At 42.6% G+C, this 20,100-nt stretch overlaps 1 long non-coding RNA gene across 1 annotated transcript in view; it reads right to left on the reverse strand.

Annotated features, from left to right (window-relative positions):
• LOC122786846 overlaps positions 1-20,100 on the reverse strand; it is a 77,250-nt gene that overhangs the window by 40,405 nt on the left and 16,745 nt on the right. Inside the window, exon 2 of the long non-coding RNA XR_006362487.1 lies at positions 18,936-19,091. This is a non-coding gene — a long non-coding RNA (uncharacterized LOC122786846). The remainder of the gene's footprint in view (positions 1-18,935; positions 19,092-20,100) is intronic.

Genomic DNA, 20,100 nt, shown 5'->3' on the forward strand with positions numbered 1-20,100 from the left:
ACAAAACGCAGAAATCTCCCCGAAATACGAAACTAAGATGAATTCAAACGTCAAAAGTCGCACAATATATTGGCTGCTTTACGGATTCAAAATAATATTAGATCCAATCTGAATTTATCTCTACAGCACATTTAAAAACAACCGAGTTGACCAAAGTGGTAGCACATCGCATAGATACATAAAACAGACAGGATATGAAACAATGTAAACTGAAAGCAGCATAAAGAAAACCCCAGAACAATAAAAAGGGAGTTTAGCAGCTCTTACACATGGTCAGGGAATGCCAAGGAGAAGAAGTGGGTTTTTAGTCGAGATTTAAAAACAGGCCGAGTGGGAGCAAGTTTAATGTTTCACAATACACAGCACATGTAAGGCTCTGTCTCCCGAGACCTTTCTGCCTTTGTAGGTGTCTCAATAGTTTGTTTTCTTTAAAACGTGGCTCCCCATGTAAAGAGTTTGAGATACACTACTGCTGTTTCTAAAACGCTCTGTAAGACTGCAAGATTATACAGAACTGGGTGAAAAATCTCTATAAGTAAGTCACTATAGACCAAGAGTGTCAAACTCATTTTTAGTTCAGCATCTCAAGTGGGCCCAGTCAAATAAGAGCATAATAACCTATAAACAACAATAAATACCATTAAATGGTAAAACTAAGCAACACAATATTGCTGTAATTGCACTTATAATTAATTTGCGTTACAGCTTAGAGATCACAGTCGATCAGCAAATGCACAAACATTTAGTCACAGGTATCGAGAACTGAGAAATATAGTTATTTTTCATTCTGTGGGCCACATTGGACCCTCTGATGGGCCAGTTCTGGCCCGCGGGCCTTATGTTTGTACAGACAACCTTCATGTCCCTGGTGGTTTCACATGTTTTATTGGCTCGCTGTCGTCGAGACGAAGCAGAAATGTTGTTTTTCCATCGTCATTACACCGTGTGATCAGTTATAAGCCACAGAACTCTCTATATTCTCTATACATATACATATATATATACATATACATATATATATATATGTATATATATACATATATATATATGTATTCACACACAGTGTAATAAAAGTGAAGCTGCTCTACTTTCTAAGATTTGAAGCGTGTGCCACTTCACTCCAATCAGTGATGTCACAGCAGGCGTCTCGTCTCTGACAGCTGACAGGGAAAGTCTCCCCCGCTGTGACATCACTTTCTTTGAGGCTGATTTTGCATAAGTTTACTTTCCACGTTTGTAGTTTATTTCCAGATAAACTAAAGCACAGTAAACAGCACACATGTGATTTTTCAGAAGCGGCAGAAGCAGAACGCTGCATGGATGCCCACCCAATGTTGCTCAATCAAGACGAGTGTGAAAAATCGCCGCGATGTGTTATTATTAGAACAATTTACCCAATTTTGCACTCCATTACGCACACACACACACACACGCAGAGAAGTCATCTCTTTCACTCGGGTCTGGATGCATGTGGTGTTTGCAGGAACAGGAATTGGATGACTCATGAAGCCCCTGCATGGTGTCACGGTTTCTCAAGAGGTGGATGAATGAGAAGAGACACTCAGAGAGAGAGAGAGTGAGAGAGTTGTAGTGTTTTTCTTTTTTTATAACATGAGGGTGGAAGGAGGCGAGGATGTGTTTGGAGAAGAAAGCATGAAAATAGATTAGCCGAGGGAGGGATGAAGCCGAGAGAACAGAGCGATGGCGATGCCCTGTTGCATTTTCATTGGCGTCGCCATGGGAATGGACGCACGGTGTAGACGGGGGTCACTATGCAAGGACAACTTATCACCTTGTGTAGCTCCGTCTCACTCTTTTCTCACTGCCGTCTTTCCCTGATGAGGGTTTTTATTCCCTCTGCTTTAATCCCTTCACCTCTCCACTGCAGCCATAATGTTGAAAGACAAAGCCGCTGGCCTTGAACCACACTTCCCTCCTCCTCCTCCCTCCTCCTCCTCCTCCCTCCTCCTCCTCTGCCGTGAAAGAACTCAAAATCACTAACAACCAAACGAGTATTTTCCTCATCATACAATGGTGTCCTCGTTTTAAAATTTGAATGCAGCTAATTAGTTGTACGGCACGGGTGAAAACATTCATGTTGGATGTGTTTCTTGTTCCCTCGGGCGCCCACACACTGGGTTTGCAGGTCAGGCTTCAGTGCCCTTAATTAAGTTGTCTAATCATTTCTCTACCTACACCTACCTATTGAAATCCCCCTGAAAAAGGCAAGAAGTCTTGGAACTGGCCCTGAAATGCAGGTGGAGCTCTACGTGTGGTGTGATCGCCTCCTGGTGGTCACGTCATGCAGCTTGCAGTTAAAGGATGTGTAGAATATAGATTCAGCTACACCTTCATCCTCCACTTATCAAGATCTTCCCACGCCGACAAGACTTAATCTCCATATTCATTTGGCCTTGGAGGCAGCAGCATGAGAGGATGTTCCCTAAGGTTTCAGAGCCACACTGTCAGTGGAACTCTCTCACATTAAAGTCTTCCTCGGTCTCCTGCTCCTTTGAAGTCAGTAGTGCTATAATTCAACAGATCTGGATTAGAAAAGCCACTGTGGTCCAGGACATTTAAAGACTCCAGGTTCAGGAACTGAGGAGCCGATCCTGCACGAACCCAAAAGATGATCTACACAACATAAACTGTACTAATTCTGTCAGTTCAGCCAGTATTTCAATCTCTGAAGACATATGGTGGTCATTTTATGACTTAATATAGTACGTACAGCTCCTTTAAGGTTGTATGTAAATGTCATATACAGCACGTGTGCTCAATGTGTGCATGAAAATTTGCTTTTTTAAACAAATGAACACAACAAAACATCAATTATTGAACTGATTGATTAAATCCAGATGAAGAATAATGCCTCATGAACGCATTAACTGTACAGAGGGATGTAGGAATATCCAAGTGCATCCACCACAAGTCAAGAGAAGTCATTATGGGACAGTGATTAGAAAATCTATTAGTCCAGCACCCAATGATTGACAGCATTGGTAATTATCAAAATAATTGTTTCATGTTTCTGTAATGGATAATACACCAGTTTGTAGAAGCTCTTTAACTGAAAATGATATTTTTTTAAAGCTAAAATATAATTATTATTATTATTATTGGTAATCCATGAATCTTCAAATTTACTGCTTTCCAAAAGAAAAACTGAAAATAATAGTAAAACACATTATTATTTCTCGATTAAGGCGTCAAATTATAGTTATTTACTTTCCTGAACAGAAAAATGAGTGTGAGTGGTTGAATGTTTTGCTTGATTTGATTTCTGACTTCACAGAGAAGAAGCGAACTTAACTGGGTAAAACAAGTGAATTTAGTTTTGTTATTTACCATATAAATAACAATAACATTTTCCGGTTTTAAACTTGTTTTCTCATTTTTATGACAGGTGTTGAGCACTGTATCCCATACACTACAAATTGACCCTGTGGGTCATCTGGTCTGAGGATGAAATTGAGAGTTTTCCCAAAGGAAGCAATCTTACAATCTTATGGTTTGCGTTTGTTTTTGTTGTTTTTTTGCTATTTTTATTCTATTATCTTTTATTTTTATTATTTTAATTATTATAATTATAATTAACAATCATAATAATAATAATAATATTATTATTATTGTCATTATTATTATTATTATTATTGTTGTTGTTGTTATGCTTTACTTTTCTTATTGGCACTTGCTTTCACTCCTTGTACTTGATTTTATATAAAGTAGCTTTTAATTTGGGATTTGCCAATTAATCTCTATGTGTTTATAATGTAGGATAAATTAAAAGTAAGTAAGCAAGTAGTAAGATAGTAAGATAGTTAGTTAGTTAGTTAGTTAGTTAGTTAGTTAGTTTTGGCCACATGCATTAACAAATAAATGCAGGTAAATTTGTGTTGACACATTTCAAACTGCCATTGTTATAAAAACAGCAGCATTTTGCATGAAAGAAACTGACTGAAAAGGTTTAGGCTGAAGCTCAAGCTTATTTTGGCTACAGTAGGTACTAATGTTACCTAAATGTTACCTAAATGATAAATACTTATTTTGTGTCGCCCTCTGCAGGCCGTGACAGTGAATGACTCCTGAGTTTGGACCACGCTCCTCTGTGACAGGTAGATGGCAGCAGACACCAAATATCTGAGAACCTCTTCACCCTGGGACTGATTTCCTCTGCTGTTTATGTTAGTAATTACAGAGTCATTAAATCTCAAGCATCCTTCTCCTCTGTGGGGGCTGGCTGTTATCTGTGGATCACTAACATTCTGTGTGTGTGTGTGTGTGTGTGTGTGTGCACATGAATGTGTTTATAGTGAGAACGAGGACAGGAGTGAGATGCATACAGGAGGTTGACTGCACATAATAGCCTTAATTAGAGGTGAATGTTCACACACACACACACACGCACACACACACACATGGACAAAATGCAATAGCCTGAGGTAATTTGGCGGCACTAAATGAGATTATCTGTAGCATGGTGATTAATGAGCACCCCTACTGCAGCTATAATCAACAGTCACTGCTCTGCTGTGATACACACTCGCCGGAGCTTTATGCAGGTACACGATACCCAGCACCTGCTGCTCACATCAGCTTCACCTCGACAACACGTCACCACCACAACCAGAGGAGCTCACAGTGATGTGCACCTGTGTCGGACTTCATTTCTAATCAAAAAGAACGTGAAATGTGGTCTTTCTGCTAAAATGAAACACATCAAAAACATTAAGAAATGAAAGAACACAATACACACCACAAACACTACTAAAGTCTGAAGTTATCTGCGCCACAGAGATTTGTTACAGGCTTCATTATTATGGGATCTATATTATTAAAAAAGGGCGCATACACTACACATACAGTGTTTTCTGCTACTACAGCAAATACGGAGGTTCATGGGAGATGTTTATTTTGAAAATCTCTAACAAAAACAACACTTTAAGGTATACATCTATATCTATGAGGGTATTAATGCCATGTACAGCCGTGCTGCACATTTTAAAGCACTTTCTTTTCATATAACATGAGCTCAACATCCATCAATAACCACCTATTTTCTTCTCCTCCTCCTCCTCAGCAGTGGACAGAGCTGTTTCACCCTCTCAGTATGCAGACACCCACATCAGATAATGCTCTCTAAGTCTCTATAGTGAGCTGTTTGAAGTAGCTCCAGTGAACTGCAACCCTCCCCCTGCCTCTGCCTCTTGTTCTGCGAGAACTGCGCAGTGTGTGCGGGGTGACGGGGTCATGGTGACTGGGTCCCTTCCATCTCCATATAGGCTGTAGGCTATGGCTGTTCCTATGAGATTGGTACCTCAAACACACAGACTGTGCTTTAGATGTCCCTGTGCCTGAGCGTGTGTGTGTGTGTGTGTGTGTGTGTGTGTACATATTTTTCTTACTTCTTTAGAACCTTTCCCGGCGTTAACACTGACCTTGTCAGGACCACGTGGAGACCAAAACCTGGTCCCTAATGAGGCAGAACATCATGGTTGAGTTTAGTGTTATATGTTTTAACAGGTTCTGGTTAAGGTTTGGACCGAGTGTGTCTGTCTGTCGGTGTGTGTGTGTGTGTGTGTGTGTGTGTGTGTGTGTGTGAGAGAGTGTGATAAGGGCCACAGGATGGAAACATCCTCGTGTTATAGAAGTGAAAGGGATTATCCCATCATCACTGTGTTAATTACAAAGTCAGGGACGGTAAACCAATAAACCAGTAAACCAGCAGCAGCCACACTAACCCTGCACTACAGCACACATTGATTTTCTCTGTGTAAAATATGGTCTAGGTGTAGATTTTAACTGTCATTCTAATATTATAACATATATAACATTTTGTCTCACCATCTAAAAGAGTTTTTTACATTTTCCTGTATTAAAGGTTTCTTTAATCCCCTGCTTGTTTTGTGACGTCCATCTTAATTGTTTTTTTCTGCTGTGACAAGGCATAAATAAAGTTTATCTTATCACCAACATTAAATACGATAGTTAATATTCACTAAAGTCCAGTTGCCCTACAAGTGACAGATTTCCTCTAAATGATTAATGCAGGCACTTTATTTTGAAACAATAGCACAAAATGTGAGTCAATTCAGGGTTGCAAAATATTCCCCAAACAAATTAAACATGTACATAATTTATTTATTTCAAATAATTAAGAATTTAAAAATGAATATTAAAGTTTGGGATTTTTTTTAAAAAAAAACAACAACAATCTGATCACTAAATCTATTTATACAATCATATTATTCCACTTTTTCATGTAAGCAGACTTTCAGGGAAAAGCTGATTGGTTATTTAATTGCTTATTAAGCTATAAAATGATTTAAAACTTTTATTTCAGCAACAATTTTACAAATGTCTTTCATTTTAAAATTGCCTTCCTGATTTTTCAGTCACAAAATGAAAACACTGCAGTTTGTCATGAGCTTTTGGCACAGACCCCACCCCCCCCCACATTAAATCATGGCGAGATTCCGCTTTTGAAGTGAAGCTGTCAGAGCAAAGATAATCACAGATGCATTTTATTAGATTTTAATGAAGTCAGCAGCTTTTTTTACTGATGTTTTTTTTTTTTTTATCACAGCAACAGCAGACACTCGCTGCGTGTGAAACGTGAATCCCTGCGTCTTAGAAAACGACGGGAAAAAAATTGTCATTACACTTTAAAGAAAAGTGAAAATTGGTAATGAGGGGAGAAAAAAAAATGTATTGATGCAACGTCCAAAAGTCAATCATTTACTGTTTTTTTAAAAAAAAACACAAACTACACATCACTGACACTGTCACCACGTTTTTCCAAGCAGCACTGGCCTCAAGCACAACAGAAATCTGTGTGTGTGTGTGTGTGTGTGTGTGTAAATGTGTGTATTTCCCTCCACTTTTATCATCCCAGCCATCAGCACATGACTAATATTTACCCTGACCTCATCACTATTCATCTGTTGATGCCTCGGCCGTGGCCTGGGTTTGATTGTTTATCATGCTAAACAAACATGTGGCGCTGCACAAAAAGAACACACACACACACACACGCACACACACATGCACATGCTGCAGACATTTCCAAATGTGCTCTGCTGCTGTTGTTGCTCTTTCTGAATCAGTAACATGTGAAGGGGCTGAGACGCCCGGCGAGGACTGCTGTCCACACAGGAAATGTGCTGACGCCCGTGTCTCGGCAAATCTCTTCAATATGCCTCCTTAAATAAATCACACGGAATGACACGGCATGTCGGGTGTCAGTGTCACCGCTCAAATATGCAGAGCTGCAGAGCTGCAGAGCTTTGAATGGTTGGGTTATTCCACTGTGAAAGTCCCACTCCGCATCCACTGACTGCACCCCCCACACACACAAAAAAAGGATCATCGCAGTGATTTTAAGGTCAATTCTTAAACTGTGTTTGGATCCTGTTGTCACTGTGTGTGAAATATACATCAATGTTCTCCTCTTTTCTTCCCCAAACATCACACGGATTCTAGGAAATAACATTTTCTCCCACTCTGTATTAACTTATTTATTATCAAACTTTTTCCCTTGTTCTTTCTTATACAGTATATTATGTACAGCCTACTGTACATGTGTGGTGCTATTCTTACAGTATAGGTCGTCACTCCTCCAGCTCTGCCTCTCATTCAGGCTGCCATTTAAAGCAGCTGAATAATTCAGCAGTAACATTTGCCTCAGCCGTCCTGGTGTGTGTGTGTGTGTGTGTGTGTGTGTGTGTGTTATAGACACTTCTGTAACACAAACACCTGCTGGAGTGACTGCAGCTGAGGAGCCATTATAAGCGATGATGACATTACCATATCAGTGTTCTCTATATCTCTGTACTGCACACACACATTCAAAGCGTGACCTGACGACACAACAAACTACAGTTTCATTTATTTCAAAATATATAGAATTCGAGAAGGAGGAAAAACAATATCACAAAGTCACAAAATATCAGGTGATATCCCAACAAGGATCAAAGCAACAGTCTATATTCATGTAACTCATCTCCTTGCTTCCTTCTTAAGACCTAATCGAGAAATAGAAATCACAAACATTAAAAAAACAATGATGTTGTAAAATAATTTGGCACTCTACTTGCAGCTGCGTGTGAAAACATAACGACAGTTTTCTTTGAAGAAGCGTCGTCAGGGTTTAGTTTAACGTCTTTGTACTTTTTTGCTGATAATAAGAATGTTTCCGTTCTCCTCAGTAACTCAGAAATGATTCATTTCCTGACGGGATTATTTTTAAATGAACACAAATGTACTACATTAAAGAATATTCTCTCTCTCGTTCCCGCGTCGCCCTCGGCGACCCCTGCCTCCGCCTCCGAGTCTCGGTTTTGAAACTTGGAAATTAATTAAATCCACGCACGAGCACTTTTTTTCCCGTGTCGCCGGCCGCCCGGTGAATGTGTGCTGCCACTTTTTTTGTCTTCCACCCGTACCAGTTCACGACCCCTCACCTCTGAACCTCTGAACCCTCTGTGTCTCAAAGGTAACTGAGGCCAAGCCCGAGGATTAATCTCCAAAATGGCCGCCTGCACCGCCGCTCTGTTTATCCACTGATGTTTTATTAAAAAGAGGTTCCTGAACCTGAATGAACACTGTTTCACTGGCAAACACAGACAGACCCAATTAATCAAAGCCCTGTGTGTGTGTGTGTGTGTGTGTGTGTGTGTGTCAGGTTTCAGACCCGCACACCTCACGACTGTGTTTTCACACCGCGCCGTGTTTCTTTAACCTCTCCTAGACTCCTCGAGGCCTCACCAGGAAAGGAATCACAACAGACTTAGGTTACACATGTCCTGCAGGGTGTGTGTGTGTGTGCGCACGCACCGCAAGACCCTCAAATTTAACAAGGATTACCTCAATATTATCCTTTCATCAATTTTCTGACGGATCCCTAAATATGTACGAAATCAAATCAGGACAAGTGGCGCCCTGTGCGGATGTTTGGCCGGTAAAGCTCCCTCTACCTGGCTGTTGAACTCAACACCGCGCCCCGTCCCCGCCCCCACCCTGCCCACACACACACACGAACGCCTTCTGAGGTCATTACAATAATCCCCCCCCTCAGTCTGAGCAGATGACGGCCTCTTCCAGCGTCTTCGATTAAACCAGACGCTGGCTCACTGCGGCTCAAACAAGAGCCCACGGCAGACCACCACTGGTGCGGGAGGAAAAAAGAAAAGCACATAGAAGAAGAAGATGAAGAAGAAGAAGAAGAAGAAGAAAACACATGGGGGCCACGCACGAGTCAGCACACACACACACACACACACACAGGTGCTGCCTCAGTTATTCTTCCTGAAATCTACGTACACAGTTCAAAGCTGCAGCAGAAGCTAAAGCCGGTGAGTATGCATAATGGCATTTCCATACTGTGTCACACAAATGTATAGTCACAACACACACACACACATACACACATAAGCACACACATGAGCACACACACACACACACACACACACACACGATAAAACAGCTCTTTATATCTGTCCCATTCAAATCGATTTGTTTACGCTCAGCTGCCAATGGGACCAAATCTAACTGTTTCCCCTTGAATACATTAGACGGTGAGTGAGGTTGTGAGGTGATAATGACTTCCCCTGCTGCTCTGCCTCTCTTCTCCTCTCCTCTCCTCGTCCTCACCCCACCCTCCCATCCTCCCATCCTCCCATCTCTCCATTTCCACTCATCTGCATCTGTGACTCAGATGGGGATTTTGACTCGCAGTCGTCTGATTGAAGCCGGACAGACTCCATCTCCCCCTCACTCTCTCCCTCTCTCCCTCTCTCTTTCTCTCTTCTGTGTCTCTTCGGTCCCAGGCACAGAACTGCTTAGTCAAAGCGTTGCTGTCTTTGCTCCCCATCTCTCTTTCTCTCACTCGCTCTCGCTCTCGCTCTCTGAAGGAAAAGACCCTTTATCCCTCTGGCCAGGATGCTGCGGCTGCATACATCAGGGTCTGTGCGGTAAATAGCTGATGGCCAGGAAAAGTCGGGGCCCATCATTTCATCGCTCGCTCAGAGAAACGACTTTCTCTCCCTCTGTCCCTTTTTAAAAAATTAAAGTAGATAGTAAATAGTTATTCTGCCGTCACATTCACAGGAGCCACACGCATGAGTACGAAACACACAAAATACCAAACTCTGAGCATTCTCACCAAGATTAAAACAACACTCGGGTCATTTACGGAGAGGATTTTAAGCTTGAGTGACCTAATCCACTTCTTAAAGACTATTCTTTATTTACGCTACTGTCAACAAAAGCCAGAGAAAACACCAAAACAAACAACGTGTTAATCTGCCTCTCTATACTCTCTCAGCTTATTCTTCAGCCAATCTATCGCCGTAACCCTGAATCTATAAAAACAGGTCATGGAAACAGAGATTTGTATCTTTAATTAATGTTTATTATCTGTAGTGTCAGGAGCTGCTCGTATATATACTGCCGTCTAATTTACTTTAAATTTAACTTTGTGTAGCTTAGATCAGTTGGTTCTTTATAAACTTTTTATACATACACACTTCTAAGATAAAATGACTCTAATTATTGTTATTTAATCTGTTATTATAATCTTGTTATTTTGCTATTTGTATTTGTGATTTTCCTCCAAGTACCAGCAGAAGAAGCTGGCGTACCACTGGTGGTACACGTATCACAGTTTGGGAACCACAGACTTTTAGATAAATCTGAACGATGGATTTTAAAAACACCAAAGTCACAAAAGGACACATTTGGCAGCAGTGAATTAGAGCTGTAACTATTACTCGATTACTAAATTGATTGAGATTTTCTGATTGTTTTCTCTTCTTACATGTGGACATTTTCTGGTTTCTTTGAGCCATATAACAAAGAAATCATCAAAAACTGAACCCTTTTGGTTTGTGGACAACAGCAAGATGTTCAAGAATATCGTCATTCCAAGCACTTTCTGACATTTTATGGACCAACAATTGCAGACTTAGGAAAAAAACTTTTTTTCAGTTGGAAAAGACAAGAAAAAGCATCAAAATGTCCTCAGACGACGTCAAGTAAACCCTCATACAGACACAGAGCTTCAGAGTTGACTGAAAAGAAAACGCCGCGTCTATAAAAACCACCTTAATGAAAACTCAACAGCTGAATTATGGCAGACGTTGAAGGCCCGGACGTCTCATCTGTGCCGTGTTGCTTCTTATTGGTGTGACACTTTGACCAGGATTAACACGTATGAATGGGTTTTGTTTCTTAAGTACAGGCAATGATGATGATTTCATGGGCAGGAAAGGCCCCGGGTCTTAAAATGAGAGAGCGACCAGCAGAAGAAGACGAGAGGAAGGGAGAGTTAGAGAGAGAGAGAGAGAGAGAGAGAGGGAGATTGAAAGAGACAGAGAGGACTTATTGTACCAGTGTTAGCAGATGTACAGCAGTGGGATGTGTGACCAAAGCTCTGTCAAGCCTGCGGGTATCAACACAATGGGGACAGACTGTCATCCCCCCTGGCTATTAATATTACATTACTGTCACTTCAGACCAATCTCTCAGTTAAAGAGTCATGTGTGTGTGTGTGTGGACCATGTGTGCAAATAGAAATATAGGAGTTAAATTTTCGCAGCTTGGCCCACAATACCCTTTGATCCATTATGCAGGGAGGTAGAAGCTGGGCCTTCATAAATGAGTGTTGAATTATGTAAAGCAGCTCGCGCTTGAGAGGCTAAAGCCTTCACGAAGAGGTGACTATCAGAGGTGGAGATCAGGTGGGACACGGCGGCGGCGGCGGCGACGACACGCGCTGGCCGTCCGATGAGGTCATGTCTGACTTTCAGGGAAAGACCAAAAAAAAGCAGCAGGAAGCATCATCCGGGCTAACATGTGGATGTGGTTTGGTGCTGGATTACAGCCGGTCGCAGCGCTGACACACACTCTGTTTGTGTTCCTCACTCGTCTTCTCTTGACATCTGTGTGTTTTATTGTTCTGATGTTTGTCAGAAGCTGCAGCTTTTTAGGGTCGTTCTGTTCTTTGTTAGGGTTAAGCAAAAAAAGAAGTATTTCATTTTCTTTACTTTTTAAGATTTCTCAAAAACGTATTTGTCTTTCGAAAGTCATTTAATTTCCCAAACAAAACAGTTGGTGTAGTGGATAGCACGCTTGCCTTTGCAGCACGAAGACGGAACAAGGACCTTTCTTTCTGGAGTTTGCATGTTCTCACCGTGTGTGCGTGTGGCTTTTCTCTGGGTTCTCCGGTTTCCTCCCACAGTCCAAAAACATGCAGATTTGACGATTAGACACACTGGACTGTGAGAGTGGATGGTTGTTTGTCTCTATGTGCGGCCCTGCGATGGACTGGCAAAGTGTCCAGGGTGTGACCCCACCTATCACCCTATGACCCCACCTATCACCCTATGTCAGCCCCCTCCATCAAGTTTCCATAACTCATTACCGTCTCTTCTGTTGACAAATACAACAGCATGGACGATGACGACAAACATGGACGACGACAACAAACATGGACGACGACGATGGGCCGGCGAAACGTGGGCGGCGGCGACAAACGTGGACGGCGACAAACGTGGGCGGGACAACGGACAGCAAACATGGACGATATAGATGGACAAACATGGACGATGACTACAGACATGGCGATGACACAAACATGGACGATGACTACAGACATGGCATGGGCGATGACTACAGACATGGACGATGACTACAAACATGATTACAGACATGGACGATGACTACAAACATGGACGATGACTACAAACATGGCGATGACTACAGACATGGGCGATTACAAACATGGACGACTACAAACATGGACGATGACTACAAACATGGGCGATGACTACAAACATGGGCATGGGACTACAAACATGGGACATGGGCAGACATGGGACATGGGCATGGGACGATGACTACAGACATGGACGATGACTACAGACATGGACGATGACTACAGACATGGACATGACTACAAACATGGACGATTACAAACATGGACGATGACTACATATGGCGATGACTACAAACATGGGCGATGACTACAAACATGGATCGATGACTACAAACATGGACGATGACTACAAACATGGACGATGACTACAAACATGGACGACGGCGACAAACATGGACGACGACGACAAACATGGACGATGACAAAAAATATGGACAACAAACCAGCTGTTACTGTTGCTCTGGGTATGGAGGAGTTAACGTTGGCTTAATTGTTTAGATATTCCTGCTACTTCCTGTTGCCTTTTGACGCTATATCCTGTGTCCCACCCACTCTTTTTCATTGGCTGTTGGCAGCACATGTTTGCGGTCGGGTCAGTAATCAGCGCTCACTACACGATTGCATCCAGAGATGTTTGATTGACTGCGACTGAGGTCAGGTCGGGTCTTTTGCCCTCACACACTAACCTCACAACAGATTTCTGTGCCAACTCGTCAACAACATCGACTCCACTGTCCCCAACTCGTGGTGATTGGGACAGACTGAGGCAATCAGGCAAAAGATCTTGTAATCTGTCCCTAGCTTAAGATATTAGGTAGAAAACAAAAACATTGGTAGGCTCACACACACACACGACATATTCTGCCAAATATATGACCTGACCTGGCACAAGCAGTGAAACTACTGCTGTCAGTACTGGGTCAAAGGAAAGAAAAATGTGAACTTGATGTTAAAAGACTTCCCAAAGAAATGTCACAAATCCTTTGAAAATGACATTAGAGCATTCGCAACTTTTTCAGACAACTTGCAACAGCAAAAAAAAAAAAAAAAGGGACTCTCTTTCTTTCTCTCTCTCTCACACACACACGCAGTGGATGATGTGGAATATGGCTGGAATGTGAGTTCATCAACACAGCATGTGGAAGGGAAGAGGAGGCAGCAGCCTGCCAGAGTGTTGTTATTCAGGTCTACACGCCTCGGCATCTGTGTCAGCTAATGAGAGAGACTCGGCTCCGTTTCATCTGCTCTCCCTGGACCAGGAATTAGCATCTCCAAAGACAGACGCAGCGAGAGGGACGGAGGGAGGGACTGAAGAGAGAGTTAGAGCCACAGAGAAGTGGAGCGAGAGAGAGAGAGAGAGAGAGAGAGAAATTAAGCAAAAAAAAACAGTGATCGACGGAGGGAAAAATGGGATGGGTGGTGGTGGTGGGTGGTGAGGCTGCCGAGACAGGGAGGTGAATATAAACAGAAACTCTGTGTCTCTCCGTCTCTCTCTCTGTCCCTCACACACATGCTGTAGCATATTGACAAGGCAGAGTTAAGCGAGGTGGCAGAGTGTGAGACAGCCCTTAATAGGTCCCTGATGGACCTCCAAGATGAGAGGCCAGCCACTCAACACAGAGCGGGAGGAGAGGTGGGGTTGGGAGGAGGGGGTCACAAGTCAGAGGTCAGTTGATCATTACACCTCCCCAATCCACTGCCGCCACCACCTCCTCCTCCTCCTCCTCCTTCTCCTTCTCCACCACCGCCGCTGCCACCACCGCCCATACGTCTTCCCACTTGACTGCACACTGCCTAATGATTATTAACACATTAAAACACTTAAGGAGCACTGGGAGTGAACGCACCCCAGAGAGTGAGAGTGAGATGAGAGGGAGGAGAGGAGAGGAGGGAGAGAGACGGAGAGAGAGGGAGAGAGAGGGAGGTATGGTAATGATGCACTTGTGCATGATTTGCTGGATAGATATCACTAATCACCTGGTCCCCATGGTGACACCAGTGTGACACACACACACACACTCAAAAAGCACACACACTTTTACTCACACGGGCTTTACTTTCACAGAGAAATAGTGATATCAACCTTATAAATATTTCTCTTTTGCATTTTTAAAAAAAGAGACAGTGCATATTTAAAATAAATGTGTGTGTGTATGTGTGTGTGTGTGTGTGTGTAGTGCATTTGATCTGACTGAGTGTGCGCGTGCGTGTCCTCAAAAAAATGTGCAAGAGCGTGCACGTTCTGTGTGTACAAGTGTAATTTTGCACTCTGGCTTCAGCTCTGTTTGTGCATGAGTACACGTGCAGCAGGTTTGTGTGAGTGTGTGTGTGTGTGTGTGTGTGTGTGTGTGGAGCAGCGGGGGGCCCTCTCATCTGTGCTTAGCCCAGTAAATGGCGAGTGATTGCAGGGTTTGATGTGCAATGATTCAGCTGGGAGCTCGTCTGTCTGCGTCGAGCCCCTCCGCTCCTAATCTCGTGTAGCGACGGCTCTTCACATCACAACTCGGGGGGGAAACTGAAGCCGGGGTTGGAAAAAAATAATAATAATTCACAGCCACCAAAATATGACCTCAAAACCAAAGAAACCACCCACAAAAGTTCCACCAAAAAGGGACGGTTTACCCTTCAGCGTTGCTAAGCGAGCTAATGAGACGGGAGTGACAAGAGCGAATGATGAAAATAACGAAAAGGAAGTGGATATTGAATATTTAAGTGTGGAAATGGCACTGAAATTTCTGCCTCCCACAAAGATTTTTTTTTAGAATCGTCACCTTGGATTTGTGAAAGACAGTAAATTAAACTATTGTAATAAATATACTGAGAATCTCTTCACTCTTCCCAATTTCTTGATTCTCAGGCAAAAATGAAGTCGAAAACAATACAACAACCGGTGTCTAACTGGACGACTGTCCCGCAGAAACCAAACAGATGTTAATGTTAATCTAATAAATAACGACTATTCTTTTAGTCCGTTTCACATCATGACATCAGCAGCAGCATCCAAGGAAACAATAGCATCATTTAATCTGTTGTTATTCCAAAAAAATATGTATACTGTACGTATCTATAATTCATATTTGCCTTTATTTTCCCCCTCATAACAACAATATCTTCCTTCACTTCAAACATGTGAGTGTTAGACAGATCTATTATGAACTTTAGAATGACTGACACTGCAGTTAACTTATTCTAATTGTCTTTTATTCTCACAGTTATTTTATTGTTCTTGTGTTTTTGTTTGTCTAGTTACTACGTTCTCGCTACAGCCTCATATTTGTCTTTTATGATTTAATTTCAGTCAATGATTGAGCAACTTGGACAATGAGGGTCATTTTTTACAGTGTAACTAACAAAATATATGGATTTTTGTGTTTATTTTTCTTTAAAAAAAAGTCACAGTGACATGAGTTCAATATAGTTTTGAAGCACATGGAAAGAGGAAAGGAACTGTGTGTGCAATAATAACACATTCTAATTTAATTTTGTGCAGATCTGGCAAAAAGTAAAGCTTTGCCTATTTTGAATGCTGCGTCGACTTAATGCTCACACACACACAGACTAAAATTCAGTTTTAATAAGGCCATTGTAGATTAAAAAAAAGGTAAATATGGAGATGTGGGAGCAATTGTTTTAAGAAAAAAAAAACACATTTATGATAAATAAGATTGTTAAATAAATACATTTGCGGGAAACAAGATAGAAAATTCTCAGGCACTGAAGGAACAACTGAAGATTCAGTCGACCTCATCACACCACACTTGACAAATATTTGCACCTGTCCTTTAGGTTATTGCACTTCCCAGTATGAGCAAACATTATTAAGCCCAAAACACACTCATCTCTCTTGTTGCTTATGGGTGATTTATTCACTGTAATATCATTGTTTAATCGTTTAAATAAGGCCAGGTTATGTAGAAGTGGCTCTTGTCTATTAAACCATTATACGGAATGACAAAGTGAGCTTGACGTGACTCGTGGGTCACTTTCTCCATCTGTCATAGATGTAACATTCACCAATTCAGTGCTGACATGAAGGATTTCATCATCTCCTCGGGAGCGTGTGTGTGTGTGTGTGTGGCATTGTGCACGTCCCAGGGGTGTATTGTGTCGGTAGAGGTCAGCTGAGCGGCTGCTGGGGGAGGATCCACCAGTGAAGTGGTCAAGCAGTCCCAGATGGGTTTCTAATAGTCTTAATCCAACAGGTCACCGTGCCGGGCTCTGCCTCGCTGCCGCCCCTCACAGACCTGGGTTTCCTCTCCTTCTGTCTCCTCTCACTCTCTTTCAACTCCCCTCTGCTTATCTAACCTCCCCCCCCCCTCACCCACCCACCCACCCACCGCTCCCCTCTCTCCTGCCTCACTCTGCCTGTCTTTCCAGAAAAGCAGCGAGAAACTAATGAGGCTTGGCTGGCGTTTATCCAGCCCTCTATCCCCGCTATGTCTGTGTGTACTTAGCAAGTGTGGCTTTATTAACGATACGTCTGCATTAAAGAAACACTCTCATTTGTTGCTTTTGTTTAAACAAGATAATGGCAGATTTGGGATTTAAGAAAAAAAAAAAAAAAAAAAGATGGGAAAACCACTCTGGAAAGACATGGAGCCACGGGCTGATGGGAAATGGCTGGAAATGGGAAATCCACCGTGGACTTTTCTGGCATTTTTTTCCGCTCCATTAAAAGGTTTCCAGTGCAGGGAGAAGCACTGCACCTCGGATGAGACAGTCCTGTTATCTCTCTGCGGTACAGCCAGATGGGAAATCATTCCCGCTCCTCCCTGTGTCCGTGAAGCACCTGCCTGTTTTCCATACAGAGGGACTCATCCAGAGAAACAAACACTAAAACGCCTCCTGGCACACGCTTTGATGCCGCAATCTACCTTTCCCTAACCTGAGAACGCTCGCGACGCATCATTAACTCCCATTGGTGAAAATTGTGCAGACAGACTGAGCTAATGAGACACATTTCAGAGAATAGATTTCAAAAACCCAGGATTTTTTTTCACAGTGTGACAGACCGCTACGGCAGTGTTTCACATTTGATATAATTTACAGAAAGCAAGCGGCAGGTATCGGAAAGGGAAAGAGCTGAGGAATCACATGCGACGATGCTACGGGGTTGGAGACGGGGAGAGGAGACCTGTCACACACATCGTCGTGGCAGTCATTAGTGCTAAGTGACAGTTTCTGGTGGCCCTCAGCTGGAGAAACAGAGAAGAGAGCGAGCGATAGAAAGAGAGAGTGTCAGGGAAGAGATGGCAGGTTGTAATGTATTATATCAACAACAGGTTCACTCCAACACCTCAGCCGACGTGACAGTGTTAATATTGCAAGATTATTATTCAGTCGGGCTGAGCTGAAGGTGTGATGACCCGAGCAGGTGACGGGACTAATTAACCACCGTTTGACCCTGCCTGCCTCAGACAGCTGCTCCGTGTGTGTGACTGTGTGCACTCGGAAATTATTTTTTCATCCCCGGCACCGGTGAGGGGCGAAGTAATTGTGTGTGTGCATCCACCCGTTTGTCAAATGTTTCAGTCATCAAATTTCAGCAGGAATCCCACACACACACGCATGCACGCACGCGCACACACACACACACGCGCGTGCGGCATTTGCATAGGGGAGACAAATTAAATGAACCCACAGCTGTTGGCAAAAGTAATAGATTTTTTAAGACTGTGTGTCTAAGATAGTGGATGAAGTCAGGTGTGAAGAGGTAATACTGTGGTGTGCAGTCAATCAGTCAGAGGGACGTGTGCTTGGAAGCAGACGCACTGAAGTCTGTGTGGGAGAGCGGCGTAAATATTATAATGTAGGTGTGACCCCACACCTCCACCTTTCTCTCTCTCTGCAAGTGAGGAAGTAGAATGTTTGCTGTTCACATTGTCAAGCTGAGATGTACATTTAAATATCTTTTGAAGGCACTTCCAATAATCACTAAATGCAACAAAAAAAACAAAACAATGGAGTATTGTCACGGCAGCTGTGTCCCAATCCGGGGGCCACCGACCCAACTCATGATGGCCGTCATTTAACTATTCAAATTCACCAGCTTCTCCACCCCTGGCAACAAACTAGCAACAGTTCCAACAGTTGGAAAGAGTTCAGATTACTTATGTGATGTAATAAGTCAATATTTGAACAAAGAATTAAGTTGTAAGGCTCCGTGTTTGTCGAACACGTGTGTTACGTGTTAGCTGCTGACCTGAAGTCTGTTACTTACCCACAGGTATACGCCTCAGATGGTTGGTGAATGTCAGTGTGAAGATCCACCCGTTGAAGCCTTTGTTGTTCCAGGACAGAAGGACGCACGTGTCGGCCTTCAAAGTAGGACAGTCTCGTCGTGGCCTTCCAATGCAGACTCTGAAGGATGCAGCCCCTGGATTGAGACACAGTAAAATGCTCATTTGGCAACTGATTCTTATATCAATTCTCTCTGAACGTAAAGAAATGTACCCTCGGGGTACAAGAGTAAGCGGGTAATGGTACTTTGGGTGGAGCTAGACCCACAACAGTCAGCTGATTGGGTGACAGAAAATCATGATTCCCTTGCAACCCAAGTTTTCTAGTTTTGTCCTTTCTAGTTTTTGTCTGTTCACAAACAAAGTTTGACAAACCCAGCAGTAATAAAGAAAACCAGCTGCTGGACATCCTCGGTTGTTGTCCGTTGTCGGTGCACCGGCACAGCGTCACGCTACGTATCTCGGTTCTGAAAGGTTCAGTCAACCACCGCGCACTCGCAACCTACCAAGCAAAGGTTCTGTTCTCAGTCGAAATGCAAGCCATGGTCTTGGTTAGAAGACCATGGCTTCTAACCAAGATTTGAACAGAAACAACAGCACCAGAATCACTTCTCTGGCCTCAAGAACCTACGGATTCTTCATCTGGAGGACAACCAAATCAGGTCTTCCAAGACCTCAGGCTGCGCGTGAACAGAAACTGCAGGATCTCCCAGAGCTTCTCTTCCAGTCCAACCCCAAACTAGGACGACTAGACCTCAGCGAGGGCGTACTGTTCCAAACCAAACTGTACCATGATTGAAACACGACTGAAGTATTGAATTTTGGGAGGACAATTATATATAAGACAAGATATGTATAACACATATGTATATATATATATGTATATATATATATATATATATATATACACATATGTATATATATATATATATACATATACATATACATAGATATGTATATATATATATATACATATACATATATATGTATATATATACCACAAATGGTGTATTTAAGTTTTAATGTAGGGAATTTTTAAAAATGCACATAGTGCCTTAATGTCAGCGTCAGAGAAATACACCATTATTGGTGCCAACCATCTTCAATCCGTTTGTTTCCTCTTTTTATGTCTTTTATGGAGAGGTA

Source organism: Solea senegalensis, linkage group LG20 (assembly GCF_019176455.1).
Source record: "Solea senegalensis isolate Sse05_10M linkage group LG20, IFAPA_SoseM_1, whole genome shotgun sequence".
In the NCBI taxonomy this organism is placed as follows: Eukaryota; Metazoa; Chordata; class Actinopteri; order Pleuronectiformes; family Soleidae; genus Solea; species Solea senegalensis.